Below are 17,682 nucleotides of genomic sequence, written 5' to 3' on the forward strand. Positions count from 1 at the left end.
AGGCTTTTTAGCCTCAGTTGAAGTGTGCTGCACATTTTCTGCTGCTCGTTCTACCCAAGGCTCTTCTCCACTTAACTCTAGTAGTGGTAGAAGCCTGTTTTTGGTGTTGATGATCAGACTGTCAGATCACGTTCTCTTCCTTTCCTGTTCCCCAATCAAAATGTTCCTACTGCATATTGTGCAGTTCCAGTTGAGAGCCTTTTCTGTTATCCCAATATTCTCCCCACTGCATCCCCCCCCCCCCAGTCAAAATATTTCCTACAAGATTGGCAACCAGCTCCCACATTTCTCACTCATGGTCAATTTTGAAAGAATAATTAACTCTACAGAATGTTTTAAATTTGTCAGGGATGCGAGATTGTCTGTGTGTAAACAAAAACGACACAAAGGTCTTATGTGTGGTGGTTGTTTTTTTGTACTGTTTTAGAGATAGAATAACACAAGAATAAATGTGTAATTAAATTGATTTTAGAGAATTTATGTTATCAGGCGTGTTTGGTCAAGTTTTTAAATGTTAATAACTCGGAAAATTTTGGCCTAGATCTCGTCTATCTAACTAGTAAAGAATACGAAATGTGTTAGTTAAATACGACTTAGAAACGTTTTATTACACATTTATTGCGGTAATAGACACTGTTGATATTAGTAGCAGTCTTTTTAAACGAATTTTGAATTATCAAGAAAACTTGAATAGAATTTTTGTGTTTATGTCAAGCAAAATTTCGTGTTATGTCCCAATTATCAGGACTTCAGCCAAAGAACAAGTTTTTTCAAGAACAAGTGCTGCTGTGGCACTAATTTTAAGTTGTGTGACAAGAATGGACGCTACAGCAAGTGTACAGAACAAAGAAAATTTAAATTTGTTACTATTTTCTCTGAAATAAGTTCTTTTAGTGGACGACGAAAATACCTGTGATCTCACTAGTCGGCCACCTTGCATTAATTACATGTTGTGTTCATCAAGGTTTCATCTTGGGTCCATTGCTTTTTCTTGTGTACATTAATGACCTCCCACATGTTACATAGGCATATACTAAGTTTGTTTTGTTTATAGATGATACAAATATACCAAAAAGTAGCAACTGTAAGAGATTTCCTTCCAGCATATGCATAAGATATGAAGACATGCATATCGAAGAGGTTGAAAGTGTTAAATTTCAGGGATTACTTACGTTCACTCTATTATATCATACAGGGTCATATTCTGGCGTTATTCGTCAGTCCAAGCAAAAGATTTTAATGTGCAAAAGATTGTAATAAGACTCATTTGTGGTGTAAATTCAAGATCATGTAGAAACCTGTTCAAGGAACTTTGTATTCTAATCATTGTTTCTCAGTATATTTATTCCTTAATGAAATTGTCCGCAGCTCATCGTCTCATCCTGCAAAGAACACGATGCTTCATCGGACAAAACCTCTCATACCGGCGTCTCTGGACTACAGACAATGGCCAATATGACAATTAGCATTAACAATATTCAAATGCAACCATATCGCCTTATCACCCATTACATTTCATTAGAAACAAATATAACAAGCCCAGTATGAATAATTGTTAGTCGTGGTTTATTTTCGATGTTTACAGTAACAGGTCTACCTTTAACAATTCTTTTTAATGTACCCCCATATTGTTACCACCTACACGACTCAAGCTCATCGAACAATATAACTGAATGCAAAGACAAATTATAGCAACCAAAACCGATTTCTGAACACCTCCTGCTTACACCCTGTAACTTTTTCGATTAATGTAGACTTTTTTCCCATGAAAAGAACAACTGAGAACAGGAATGAGGGTTGAGATCACATGACTTGAATTGACTTAATTCTATAAATGTGAGCAAGTTCAGTTTATTGTAATGTATTCACCTGTTTTGAGAGTCTTCTGACCAATGATCAGGGTAGTGAGTACTGTTTTCAGATGTTTCATGTTTTTAAAAGCTATACTTTCTGTGTTGCTCCATACTCATGAGAATCACCTCATTTTTGGGTCTATAGAACGAAAACTGAATCTAATCGAATCACTGTTATGAGAGCTTCTGGGAACTGTCATTGCAAATAATAGAAATTAAGATCAATTTATACTGGCTGTCACGACAAGTCCCACCACATCAAAATATTCTGTAATGCATTTCAAATGGTGGCATCCACACTGTCTGTCCTGTCCCATCACATCACTTCACAGCATTGTCAAGATTTCTCTGTCTGTCGTTGATCGCATAACCCCTCGCCCCAAGCTCATTTCTTTCCAATAAATGGCTATTGGCAGATCTCCATATTTTTTTTGCCGTTGTTTTCATGGTTGATATCAGTTTTTTTGTTCGTTATTTGCTATAAAATGTATCCTTTCGTTATTTCATTTGTTAAAATTTACAATAAGTGATGAGAGATTAACGGAAGCAGTGACACAGCAGTCTGCATTGTATGGCATGATTGTACCGAATTACTTGACCACTACTACATTTATAAACGTGTTTTATAGAGATTGGAATAATATTTAATGTTTTGCAATGAAATGGATTGCAGCATACTTGCAAGCTGAAGTAGAAGAAGTATAGTTGGTAGAATCAGATTGATTAATATGTGGAATTTGTTTGTATGTTGACAGGCATATCTAGTTTTACGAAAGGAAATGCACTGAAACCTTCAGACAAAGGAAGTGACTTATTTGTGGCATTCCTATTTATTATTAAGCAGCTCTCTGAAACTTTTGTGTGAAAAGTTTTACAACATCAGTGGGCAATATCTATGTGGTTTCACTAGTTAACCCCAGTACAAATAAGGCACTTGAACTATTAAAAGGCAAACACGATATGTAAAGAATACCGATATATCTTGAAGGAAAGGGTGTTGAGGGAGATATGACTACTTCTCAAAAAATTGCCCTTATCTAGCAACTAAAGTTAACCTTAGTCCAAATTTTCAAGAGATGCAATGGCAGGTCGTAACACTTTGTTCCCTTTGTAATTCTGGGTGTAGTTTTAAGTAACAAATGAAAAACTGATGCTTCCACTTTCCACAATATAAAATGCAGATTCCTCCTCCTCAAGCTCTTTGTATAATGTGTGAAATTCCACTTCTGTACCACGTAATGAAATTTTTTTGGGCAAACACATTTTCTTAGTGTTGTTTTGTACTTCTGTCTCCCTTGTCTTATACACAAACTATCCATGTAACCTGTGAACTACTTGACTCCAATAAATGTCATTTTCGTATAAATGTGGACTCAAGCATCCATGCATATATGCTACTGCATTGTTGAAGTGCACTTCACGTGTAGAAACAGTTGAAAATCATCTTCAGAAGATCGCACTTCCCATGAAGAGAACAGCTGAGAACAGCAATGCAGGTTGAGATGACATGACTTGAATTGACTTGAAATGCCATGACATGACGGACAGTGTGATAGTGTCATGATGGAGAGTGTGAATTGGCCTTCTAGGTTGAAACACGGAAATTCGAGTGAACGTTCACACTGATTATCTCATAAAAACAAACTACCATGCATCATCAGAACAAAAAGCGTAACAAAGACTGTTGCATATGAGAAAGTATTAAAAGGTGTCTAAGTCTCACTGTCAGCCACCTATGAAGTGTAATAAAAAATTATAAGCTAATTATTTTAGGAGACTTCTTTTCCAAGCAAGATCCTCTTCAAATTAACCACTTATGCACATGAAAAACATCCTGGTACTGTTGCAGGCATATTTCTGCTGGTGATTCAGTTACTTTCAAGAGGGAAGGAAGAAGTTTACTTTCCTGGCAGTGAATTATAATTTTTCGCACAAATTAGAACACACTTCATACAACCAGAACACTTATTTAGCAGTTGGAGAACTTCTCCTTAAGTACTTTTTGTAATACATACCACTATGTAAGTATCTACAGGGTGTTTCAAAAATGACCGGTATATTTGAAACGGCAATAAAAACTAAACGAGTAGCGATAGAAATACACCGTTTGTTGCAATATGCTTGGGACAACGGTACATTTTCAGGCGGACAAAATTTCGAAATTACAGTAGTTACAATTTTCATGGCCCTGCAAGATATAGAAGACAACGTAGTCTGTGGGTGCACAATTCTGCACGTCGTCTTTCTGCTGTAAGCGTGTGCTGTTCACAATGTGCAAGTGTGCTGTGGACAATATGGTTTATTCCTTAGAACAGAGGATTTTTCTGGTGTTGGAATTCCACCACCTAGAACACAGTGTTGTTGCAACAAGACGAAGTTTTCAACGGAGGTTTAATGTAACCAAAGGACCAAAAAGCGATACAATAAAGCATCTGTTTGAAAAATTTCAACAGACTGGGAACGTGACGGATTAACGTGCTGGAAAGGTAGGGCGACCGCGTACGGCAACCACAGAGGGCAATGCACAGCTAGTGCAGCAGGTGATCCAACAGCAGTCTCGGATTTCCGTTCGCCGTGTTGCAGCTGCGGTCCAAATGACGCCAATGTCCACGTATCGTCTCATGCGCCAGAGTTTACACCTCATCCATACAAAATTCAAATGCGGCAACCCCTCAGCGCCGCTACCATTGCTGCATGAGAGACATTCGCTAACGATATAGTGCACAGGATTGATGACGGCGATATGCATGTGGGCAGCATTTGGTTTACTGATGAAGTTTTTTTTTACCTGGACGGCTTCGTCAATAAACAGAACTGGCGCATATGGGCAATCGAAAAGCCCCATGTTGCTGTCCCTGCACCCTCAAAAAGTACTGGTCTGGTCCGCCATTTCTTCCAAAGGAATCATTGGCCCATTTTTCAGATCCGAAACGATTACTGCATCACGCTATCTGGACATTCTTCGTGAATTTGTGGCGGTACAAACTGTCTTAGACGACACTACGAACACCTCGTGGTTTATGCAAGATGGTGCCCGGCCACATCGCACGGCCGACGTCTTTAATTTCCTGAATGAATATTTCGATGATCGTGTGATTGCTTTGGGCTATCCGAAACATACAGGAGGCGGCGTGGATTGGCCTCCCTATTTGTCAGACATGAACCCCTGTGACTTCTTTCTGTGGGGACACTTGAAAGACCAGGTATCGCCAGAATCCAAAAACAATTGAACAGCTGAAGCCGTACATCTCATCAGCATGTGAAGCCATTCCGCCAGACACGTTGTCAAAGGTTTCGGGTAATTTCATTCAGAGACTACGCCATATTATTGCTACGCATGGTGGATATGTGGAAAATATTGTACTATAGAGTTTCCCAGACCGCAGCGCCATCTGTTGTTGACAATTGTAACTACTGTAATTTCGAAAGTTTGTCTACCTGAAAATGTACTGTTGTCCCAAGCATATTGCAACAAACGGTGTATTTCTATCGCTCCTCGTTTAGTTTGTATTGCCGTTTCAAATATACCGGTCATTTTTGAAACACCCTGTACATTGTAGTTGACAGGTTCTCACCTTCAAAGGAAGAAAATACAGCAATAGTCTTCATTTTTCACACAACCAGCACATATTTTTAGCATTGGGGAAGCTTCTTAATTCTTTTTGTGCTGCCAACCACATTGTGAATAAGAAGTATGGTGTTCTTAGGTTCGAATGGTCAAAGACAGTAGTAGCTTCCAGATTTTCAATGAATGAATCAGCCTTTAAATCGGCCTCGGTCCGTTAGTATACGTCGGACCTGCGTGTCGCCACTATCAGTGATTGCAGACCGAGCGCCGCCACACAGCAGGTCTAATCTAGAGAGACTCCCTAGTACTCGACCCAGTTGTACAGAAGGCTTTGCTAGCGTTGGTTCACTAACTACATATGCTCTCATTTACCGAGACGACAGTTTAGCGTAGCCTTCAGCTACGTCATTTGCTACGACCTAGCAAGGCGTCATATTCAATTACCACGAATGTATTCTGAACAGATAATGTTGTGAATCATTTACCGTCAAGAGCGACTTTCGTCATTAGTGGATTGAAGTTAAGTATCGAACTAATTATATCCGCTTTCTGAATTATAATTCCTTGTCATGTTCCTGACCTCACGTCTGTATAGTACTTCCCTCCTCACGCCAGCCTGCGTGAGCTAGAACGTGTGCATTTCGGCCTCCAGTCGTAACACAGTGTTGGCTCTTCTGCCAACACTACATTGGTGACGAGTGTAAAAACGGTGTTCTTATCTATACTGCCCTGATTTAATTGTGTAATGACTTCGCCACAATCTCCAGATGTACTGTCCGAATTTTATCGCTTACAGGACCACCAGACGCAGGCATTACTGGATGCCCTTGGACAGCTCGTCCAGGTTCAACGTGCAATGCAAAACGATGCGGCAGCCGCCGCTCCACCACTAATGCAGCCACAATACGCAGTTGCACTGACCTTCCGACCTTTTGATGCTTCACTGGAAAGGTGGACGGAGTGGTCACTCCAATTTGGATTCCATCTCGCCGCGTACAGAATTCAAGGTAACGCCGGCAGCCTTTTCTTTTGTCGTCCGTTGGTGTGCAAACCTACCGTGTGATGATCAAATTATTTCCCCGACACGACGTAGCAACTCTGTCCTACGACGAAATTTTGTCTGCATTAGATGCATACTTCAAACAATCAGTCAATGTAGATGCGAAACGGTATACCTTCTTTCGTACAAAACGTACAGCAGGTCAGACTAATCGGGAGTGGGTTGCAAATTTGCAAGGCCTTACTAGAGATTGTGCTTTTGAGCGTCAATGTGGACTCCAATATTCAGATACTATGGTACGTGATGCAATTGCACAGGACATTTTTGATGTTCGTATAAGGGAACAGATTTTGAAACTCGTCAATCCTTCGCTTCAACAAGTGATGGACATATTGGATCGGCAGGACACACTTGACTTTGCTCAGGAATCATTTGAAACTCCGCCAGCCGTGTGTCAGGTTAACCGGCCCGCCGGGCGAGCTGCACGGAGCAGTAAAGAGCCCTCGCGCCCGGCCGCGCCACTGTCGCCTGGCTCTCAGCCACGTGTACCGCGCCGGCAAGCAAATGCAGTGCTCAAATCATGCCCACGGTGCGCTGCTAGACATTCGCGTGAGAATTTCCCGTCACGCCAAGCTATTTGCTTTTACTGTAATAAAAAAGGACATGTTCAGAGTGTATGCCAGAAAAAGCTCAGATCGGAAACTCCAAAACATTCCAGGCACTTTGCTTCGCGCCAGAATCGGAATCGAACCAAGGACACTCAGGCTCGTGAAACTTCGCCCATGACAATTCATGTCGTTCATTCCACTCCGCGCAGCGCCACTCTCTCTAACAGTGACTGTGTTCGTCCCAAAAATAGTGTGCGTCGACATCGCCGGAACTCCCGTCAAGTCGCAACTGATTATGTACCAGTGTCAGTTCACGTTGCACGAGACAGTTGCTCTTGTCGTCAGCAGGACAATAAACATTTTGTAGACTTGGACATTAACAGCAAAGTGATACCATACCAGCTCGATACTGGAGCTGCAGTTTCACTGATCAATCACGACACTTACAAACTGCTGGGCACACTTCCGTTGCGTGCCGCCAATGTTAAGTTAACTGGCTATTCACATCAAGAGATCCCTGTGTTAGGACAGTGCAGCCTTCTTGCAACATACAAAGGACAAACAAAACTTTTGTCATTTTACATCCTTCGCTCTTCTTTTGCAGTGAACGTATTTGGTTTCGATTTATTTCAGTTGCTTAACTTGTCTGTAGTAAATCAGGTCCAATCAGTGAACCAGACTGTGCCTTCAGACACTGTTTCTCGTCTATGTGAAGAATTTCCAGACTTTTTGCACCGGGCCTCGGTTGCGGTAAGAACTATAAAGCACATTTGGAACTGAAAGTAAACGCGCAACCGAAATTTTTCAGAGCGCGCAATGTTTCCCGCGCATTGCGTGATGATGTCGCAAAAACATTATATGATTTGGAATCACAAGGGGTAATTGAATGTGTGCAGGCTTCCCTCTGGGCATAACCCTTAGTAATTTTGCCAAAACCTTCAGACAAATTGAGACTTTGTGTGGACTTCAAGGCAACAGTGAATCCACAACTAGTGATTTCAACTTTTCCTTTACCCCGCCCGGTAGATCTTTTTGACAAACTGTGCCCAGGCAAATATTTTTCGAAGTTGGCCGTAGCAGATGCGTACTTGCAAATACCTGTGGACGAAGAATCCCAGCGCGTTTTGGAGGTTAACACGCATCTTGGTTTGTATCGATTCAAACGACTGCCATTCGGGTGTGCATCCGCCCCTGCATTGTTTCAGCAATATCTACCAACTGTTTCTGCGTCGGTCTCTACTGCAGCAAATTATCTGGACGATATTGTGATCTCTGGAAAGACGGAAGAAGAACATTTGCCCAATCTCAGAACATTATTTCAGGTCTTGCGACAAAATGGTCTTCGTTTGCGGAAGGACAAATGTGTGTTTTTTGCTCGGGACTTGCCCTACTTGGGACATGTACTCAATGCCCAAGACACACATCCCAGTTCAACGCACCTCCGTGCCACACAAGACTTGCCTTCGCCGCAGAATTTGAAGCAGCTACAGAGTGTGTTGGGAAAAAATCGACTATTACCATAAATATATTTCGCATGCCTCTTCCATTTCAGTTCCGCTTCATCGCTTACGCCGTATGGGTGTTCCGTTCGTCTGGACGACGGAATGCGAACGCCAGTTGAATCGGCGTTGCTTTCCAACACGCGCCTTACGCCATTCGATCCCCGGAAGCCCCTTTTGTTGATGGTGGATACATCGGATTGCGGGATCGGTGCTGTGCTTGCGCACAAAGATGGATCGCACGATCGCCCTATTGTCTTTGCGTCCAAATTGCTCTCCTCTGCGCAAAGAAATTATTCACAGATCGATAAAGAAGCAAACATTGGCTCTCGTATTTGGTGTTACAAAGTTTCATGACTTCTTGTATGCTCGTCACTTTACCATAATCAGACCACAAACCTTTGACATCGCTTTTCCATCCGAACAAGCCTGTACCTCCACGTACAGCACAGAAATTCATTCGATGGTCTATTTTCCTCTCGCAGTACCACTACGATATCTTGTATCGGTTCACTGCTAAGCACGGAAACGCCGATGCGTTGTCCCGTTTGCCTGTTGCTGAGGATAGGGTATTCGATTTCTCCGAACTTGCTTGCATGTTCATTGATTCGGAAACCGATGACGTGGACGAATCGTTTCCGATTGATTTTCGTCGTGTAGCTACAGCCACAGCTGCCGACCCTGTCCTTGCTACCGTTCTGCGTTTTGTTGTTACGCAATGGCCCTTGTCAAAGTCACGGATCGGGGACCCGTTGGTTCGCCGATTTTTTGCTCTCAAGGCGAGACTTTTTGTAAGACGTGGTGTTTTGCTGTTGCGGTCTGATAATGAACGTGGTCCCACGTTCGTTATAATCCTGTCTTAAAGCTTCTCCACCAAGGACATTGGGGTATAGTGAGAACGAAGCAACTTGATCGTCAGCACTGTACTTGGTTCGGAATCGGTGCCGCGATTACGAATATGTGCTCTTCTTGCATGGTGTGTGCCGAACAACTATCAGCACCACCGCAGAAATTCCTTGCATGGCCAAAAGCCACTTTCCCTTGGCAACGCGTACACACTGAATTTGCTGGTCCATTCTGGAATGCTTGATGGTTGGTTGTAATAGATTCATTCCGTAATTTTCCTTTTGTTGTCCGGATGATTTCCAAGACATCATCCAAGCGTTATCTGCTATCTTTTGCATTGAAGGTCTTCCACAGACTATCGTTTCCGATAATGGCCCAAAATTCATGTCCGCAGAATTTGTCATTCTGCAAGGGCAATGGTATTCAACAACTAACGTCCGCGCCGTGTCCGCCACAGTCCAACGGTGCCACTGAACTATTGGTCAGGACTTTCAAGTCACAGATGTTGAAGTTGAAAGAGTCACATTCTCAGGAGGACGCGTTATTGCTCTTTTTGTCCTCGTATCGCTCTGTCTCGAGATGGTCGCTCGCCGGCTGAGTTGCTCCACGGTCGCCATCATCGAACCTAGATGTCTTTGCTACATCTGCCGCATCATGTTCCTGTGTAGCAGCAGACACCGGCTTTTGCTCCAGGCGACGTTGTCTACTATCGCCACTATCGAGGTTCATGGCGTTGGCTCGAAGTACGCATTCTTCACTGCTTGGGGCGCGTTTTGTATCTGGTTTTGGGGGCCTCTGGTGAGGTGCGCCGGCATCTCAATCAGCTGCACCTCTGTCGCCGTACAGGATCTGCCGCTCTCCGTCTGCTTTTAGCGACGTTGCCGTCCAGTCAGTGCCCTGGGGACCCACCTACTGGCTCGCCTCAGCCCCAAGTCACAGACAAAGATATCCAGACAGGCAACCTCCATAAGGGTCTGTTGACGCGGTCAGGGGTGTGGGACAGGGGGGTTACAGCAGTTCTGTCAGATGACACGGGATGGCGCTGGGGAGCGAAACTGCTCGGACAGCGGGCAGCAGGTAACTGCACACGACGCCCTAGCAGTGGAAATCCCCACCACCACTTCCCCTCAAATGCCGGCACATTGCACCATCCAGTTCTGAGACATTTAGTCGCTGCGGAAGGTTACGTTATCTTTCTTAATTTCCTTTATTTAATGAGAAATGTTATATTTAATACCATATCTATCATATGATTTTGTTTGGATCTGATGTGTATTTCGTGGAAGCTCCGATTTTTCCTAACTTGATGTTTTGGGCGCAAAAGAATTTAATATCTATGGATAACATGTTATAAATCGATGTCAGTTTCTATGTGATGTGATGAAATAGATCTTCCTCTTAATCACAATGTAACGTTTTTCTGATTTCCACGTCCATGTACCCATCCCTCCACAAGTAACTTACTCTACTCAAATTTTCTTATTCTTCGAACAATCCGCCCTCAAAGGAAAGGAAACGATGTTTCTTTATAACACTTGCCCCTGCTACCTCTTGTATGGCTTTTCTTTCAGGGGACATAGTTGCTTCGTAGAGACAGTTGTACTAAACCATTCTGGCATTTTAGTCATAGTCGGCAAAAACTGGTCTGCCATCTCTATCTTTACGGCAAAAACTGGTCTGCCATCTCTATCTTTACGGCAAAAACTGGTCTGTCATCTCTATCTTTACTATGTAGAAACGAGTAGTTAATTTAAACGAAAAACTTCTGTAATATTACCGTTAGGACTTATATTACAGAGAAGAACCTCGTTATGTCTTCCGTAATATAGGGGATAAACGCATTTTGTGACCTGACAGCACTATAAGGAAAAAGCAAATCAAGCTGTTATCATCGTATTACTGTTGGCATTGTACTACAAAACTGGTATTCCATTCAACAATATTAATGTTCTCTTCATTGTAGTAGGTTGGAATTATTTCACAAACGATCGATCAAAACTGCACACTGTCTCTCTTAGAGGCTATAACAACATAAAAGCAAGCATTAGCCAATGTACAAGACTCGGAAAACGAATTATTAAATGCCCTGTCACCTAACTCAGTCATTAGCAACGATAAACACACTCTTCGTAACAAACAGACCGAACCTAAAATCATTCTATGAATCGGCATGAGCTGACTAAAGGAGCGATTATTTGTGTAATCGTATTCAAGCAGATTATTGATCCTTATGTGATTGGTCGGCGTTTTTATTCATTTCCTATGTCCTATGAAATGAGGCTAAAGTAGATATCTTTAATTGCAACGCATGTTACCGCCGCCAGTTGCAGCTGAATGCAGAATTATGCAACAGAATTGTCTTGTGACACTATGTTGTAACGTCTGTTATAGAAGGCCAGTTTTCAGCATAAAACCTAGTTATGAATATTGGCTCATCACGGCTCCCTATTAGAGAATCAGCCAGCTGCTACAGCCAAAATTGCGCACAGCGGAGAAGCGCCAAATTTTGACGCGGCGCTCCTTTCCATTATTTATTAGATGTATTTTCCAACATTGCTTATTTCAAAAGGTCTGTCTTCTCAACCTACTGTGAACAACTTGTCTCAGGCTTTGATGCCTCAGGTCTGCGCAGAACTGCTCCGATCTGCGCAATACGTCGCCTTCGAGAAGCTCGGCGCAGTTCGCGCGCACTATTACGTGTTGAAGCGATTAAGTTTCATGTGTTGCTGTTTATTTTTGTCTTCTTTCTAGTTTGTTCGTTATGTTTGACATTAATAATGCCGAATTGACCTACGGCTGTGTGTGGAAACTATAATCAGAAGACTAAAGGGCAGAAGTATTACTTGTCATAGGTTCCTTCGAATTCCCGAAACATTTGCTCGGTGTGTTCAGCTCTGTAGCAGTAGTGACAGCAATAACATTAAAAATGCTACTGCCTGTAGCAAAAACTTTAGAGAGGACGTTTGTTTACAGTATCTACAAGCTGAATTAAAGAAAGGCAGGGTGCGGGTGGCACAGCCTCACCTGTTGTTAGGCTCCCTACCGTCACATGCGTCAACATGGGGTCGTCACCACAGCGGGCGGAGGCCTTATACCACAACCGTCCACCGATTCGCGGGGGAGGAATCTGGTGTCACCGCCAGACACCACACCTGCTAGGTGGTAGCCTTTAAATCGGCCGCGGTCCGTTTGTATATGTCAGACCCGCGTGTCGCCACTATCAGTGATTGCAGACCGAGCGCCGCCACACGGCAGGTCTAGTTTAGAGAGACTTCCTAGCACTCGCCCCAGTTGTACAGCCTACTTCGATAGCAATGGTTCACTGACTACCTACGCTCTCATTTGCCGAGACGACAGTTTAGCATAGCCTTCAGCTACGTCATTTGCTACGGCCTAGCAAGGTGCAATATTCAGTTACTACGAAAGTATTCTGAACAGATAATGTTGTGAATAATGTACCATCAAGAGCGACGTTCATCATTAATGGATTAAAGTTAAGTATCAAACTAATTATATCCGCTTTCTGAATTATAATTCCTTGTCATGTTCCAGACCTCACGTCAGTATAGTTCTTCCCTCCTCATGCTAGATTGCTTGAGCTAAGACACGTGAATTTCGTCCTCCAGTCGTAACACAGTGTTGGCTCTTCTGCCAACGCTACACTATTTGAGTCCAATAAATGTCGTTTTCGTACAGATATGGACTCCAGCATCCACACATATAAGCTACTGCGCTGTGTATGTGCACTTCAAATGCAAAAACGTTGAAAATCATTTTGCGAATATCACAGTTCCCACGAAAAGAACAGCTGTGGACAGCAATATGAGTTGAGATCACATAACTTGACATGCCATGCCATGATGGACTATGTGAATACACGTTGATGTGACAGTGCCATGATGTGATGGTGCTGTGACGGTGCCATGACAAACAGTGTGAATTGGTCTTAAGTAGCTCTGTTTACATAAGTGACATCACTCATGTCTTGCCCAAACTCTTTAAATTCGAACCTGTCTACAGCTCCATTTTGAAATGTCAAGTCAGTACATACTGCTAAGTGGAGCTACGGTCATGAGAATTAAATGCAGAAAATAGGTTCGAATACGAATAATCTCGAGAGACCATGGTAACAGACTAGTCCATAGCGTAGTCATAGTTACATATTAGTGTAATAATTACCTATTGGACACCAATGCATTTTTAATATGTTCTGGACTTAGATACTTGGCTTTGCCACCAGCCAGTTTGTTACTGTAACTAGATTTTCTGTTTTCACGCTCGTTGGCTTCACTAACTCAATACAGTTGTCACCTTCCAACCTAACCTAGACCTCAGGCTACGTTACAGATCAGTGTGTCACTACAACCAGGATTTCAAGGGGATTTCATAACTTTAGCACAGATTCTTATGTTACATGGTTGTTTGAAGCCAATCAAGTGACTACAAATTATTAATTGAATGACACAGTGATTTATAGCATAACATAAATTTCACATTCATTGCAATGTATCTCAATTTTTTTTCAGTATAGAGTTCTGCTTCCTAATCTAATTGATACTCAGACTTTAGCAGTACTTGATTAAGAATTTGCCTTTACACTCACAGCAGCAGTAACGAATGCGGGAAAAGGGCCAAATGTGGGTAAAAGTTATGTATTGAAATTTCTCTTCCAGTTTTTTGCAGTTTTCGTTTGATATACATACATAATGTGCATCAAAATAGTCATCGGATGGTTTTTCATTGTCTATTATGTGTTTTTGGGTTTTGGTATGGGGTTTTAGTTTTTATTACGAAAAGTGCGTTAAATATATCAAAGTACATTTAAATATGGGGCGAACATAACTATTAGGCAATGCCAGACGTCAGTCTGTTTCTATAACCTGTATTTCACATTCGCTGAGTTTCACAACTGGCAATAAAATTATCACTTTCAACCTCAGACTACACTGCAGATAAGCCTGTAACCCCAAGCAACTTTTCCTTGGTGGAAGAGGGGGGGGGGGGGGAGGAGGAATGCATGTTGAGTATGATAATGTTTAGAGACCGTTATATCGCTCTTGTGACTCAGTTGATCATTCCATATTCAACGTTATGTGTACATAGAGGAAATGTGTTAAGGTGATAGAGTTATTCTCAGTTGAAGTGATTGCTGTTTCATTTTGTGGTTTTGTTTACTAGGAAGCTGCCTACTCTTCCCTGCAGTGTGTAAAGAGCACAGTGTTATACCACATACCATAACTTATAACGTTAAATGTCAATAAACAAAGCAGTGGTAATTGTACATGCAATTGTTTGCAATGGACCTAAAGGCAATTATCTGAGAAATGAACAGGTGTATTACAGTGTATTACAATGACAGCTTTCCATTGAGTAAAGATCTGAAGGTACTTCCAGAATTACACAAACAGGAGTTGAAGTAAACTGGTAATCGTATTCTGGAGAGGGAATAAGGAAAGCACCAATAACCTATGCTACACCCTGAGTAATTTGTTGCACTCAGTAAAGGGTGGTATAACATGAATGGCAGGTTTTCAAAGATCCACTTGTACTACCACAGACTAAGTTTATGTAATTGATCGATTAGTGTAACTATGAAACTAAATAACACTTCGCAGTATCAGTTTATCAGTGTAACTATGAAACTAAATAAAACTTTGTAATATAAGTTTATTGTAAGACCTTGACCAACTACCACTTTAACCAACTACCTTTTCTTAAGATTTTATTCCTCTATGCAGTGTATGTGAAGCTATTTTACAGCACAGTTCATTACTCACTGACATGTTTCTTATAGAATCGAGAGAAACTCTACTGACCAGTATCAGATTGTTGGGGAGACGCAGTTACAGTATTGGAATTACCAGTTTCTTTAACTACAACACAGATGAATGCACACCTTTATAACAGCTAGAAAGGCATAGAACAATTATTCAGAAAATGACCATTGAAACTGAATCAGGTATAAAAAAAACTGTACTCATTTTGATTAGGTAGGAAACAGAGTATGAAACATTAATTTCAAAAAGTGAACACAGCTTCTAATCTTTTTTAAATAACGAACAGTGCGTAATGCAACAATTAAGTGTTGATCAGATTCTCACACAGACAATAAGCAGCAATTTTGTAGAAGGATGAGCCCTGTTTTGTGAACTATGGAGCCAAATGGAGTAAGTTCTGTTCTCCATAGTGCTGGGCATCGCCATATTCAAATGATATGGGGTGGGTAAACTGCAATTTGCAACAGGAGCACTTGTGGTACTGAGTTGACGCATAAGTTTACAGTGTTGTTCTGCAAGTTTAATAAACACAACAGTTATAGCAGAGACTTTAGTTATCGATCATATATTCTCCTTCACTGTCTACAACAGTCTACCAACGCTGCGGTAACTTTTCGATTCCCCGACTGTCGAAATCATGTGGTTGTGGGGCGAAGAACTTGTCGAGCCATGTTCGGAGCGCATTTTCATCCAGAAAGGAAGTTCCTGGAAGATGTGCGACAGAGGGCTTAAAAAGTGAAAATCTGAAATTGCAAGATGCAGTCAATAATGTGGGTGCGGAATGACTTCCCAACCCAGCTCCTGCATACTTTTTTTTTTTGTCTGTCCCTGAGAATGCAGGCGGGCGTTATCGTGGAGTAGCATCTCTTCACGCAGTCTTCCTGGTTGCTCTGCTTGGACTGTGTCTGCAACACATCTTAGTTTTTGACAATAAATGTCAGCAGTCGTTGTTGCACTCTGGTTAAGTAATTCGCAGCGCACCACACCGCCGCTGTTCCACCAGGTACGTAACATTATCTTTTGTGGATGCGCGTAGGACTTTGTACAGGACGTTGCTGCATTGTTTGGTCTCAACCATTCCTTTGTTTTCCTTATGATAGCATAAAGACGTCATTTCTCGTCACCAAAACGTCACAGGACATTAACGGGCCAGTTGATAATGAACAAGCACTGATGCACATATGGCACGTACTGTATTTCGTGAGTTAGCCTTAGAGCATTCGGTACCCTTACACCCGATTTTTTAACGTTCCCCGTTGCATGCAAGCTTCGCACAGTGACGGAATAATGACAGTTGAATACATTTGCCCGTTCTCGAGTATACTGATGTGCACCATTGTGGATTAATCCGTTTACACAATTTTCATCAAATCCCAAAGGTCTTCCTGAATGTGAAGATCCACTAATGTCAAAACTGTACTCCTTAAAACGAGAAAATCATTTTCTCCCATGCTTTTTCCGACGGAATTGTCCCATACACGACGCAAACGTTTCGGGCTGCCTCTGTTGCTGTCACCCCTCTATTAAACTCAAACAGAAGAATGTGGGAAATGTTCCGATTTCTCTCTTTGGCGCTCGTTTTTCTAGTGTCTACACTCCACTCACTACCTCCAAATGAAAAAATGACAATATGCAGACTCAAACAGCGACATTATGCACCTACCAAGACATATTGTGAGCATAAGAATTTTCAAATGCAACGCTGGCATCTTTGCAGTTACGCTCCAATATTAACTATAATATTCGGTGCTACTACCTGGACACTAAATAAATCTCTTTACCCACCGTTTCTAGATTATTCAGTGCTGGCTGTGGCTTTAGTGCTAAACTGTTCCTGAAATTAAACTTAATGGCAGTAGTTATTGTTTGCTTACAAGGGAGTTAAGTGATCGATTCCTTGGTGCACAATTATGTAATTTTTCCCACGATTTTCAAGCTGGTTATGAGCCGCTACGTGGGGACCCAGATAAGAACGTCAGTGCCATTAATAATATAAGTCTTCGGAAAATGTGGCCTTACCTCCTTAATTTGTTCACTGAGCAGAAGCTGATCTCGGCCAAGCTTCTGAATTTGTAGAATATTACGCCCTACATTTTCATAGCGACCAGAAACTGTCGACAATCCCGCAACACGGAATGCTTTGTCCACTAGCCACAGTAGCAGTTTAGCTGGAGTCCATACATTAGCAAAACCAGCCGCCACCTTATGAGGTTTCGCGTGATTCGCCTGTTACGTGCTTGTATGGCGTCTGATGCAGTATTACAGTCAAAGAATGTCCCGTGATTGTTATTTCACTGTTGTTTAAGAAAAAATTCACCATGCCACCAGAAAGATGCATCAGTTATCTACTAAGGTCATTCAATAATTAAAGAGACAAATTGGTCTGGAGTAAAAAGCGTTTATTTTTACAAAACAATACTTGCTCTACTTTTCAACATAATACCCTTGAACATTTATGCGCTTGTTCCAATGAGCTACAAGCTTTTTTATTCCGTCTGCGAAGAACTCTTTATCGTGATGTTTGAACCAAT

This window comes from Schistocerca gregaria, chromosome 11, assembly GCF_023897955.1.
Source record: "Schistocerca gregaria isolate iqSchGreg1 chromosome 11, iqSchGreg1.2, whole genome shotgun sequence".
Lineage (NCBI taxonomy): Eukaryota > Metazoa > Arthropoda > Insecta > Orthoptera > Acrididae > Schistocerca > Schistocerca gregaria.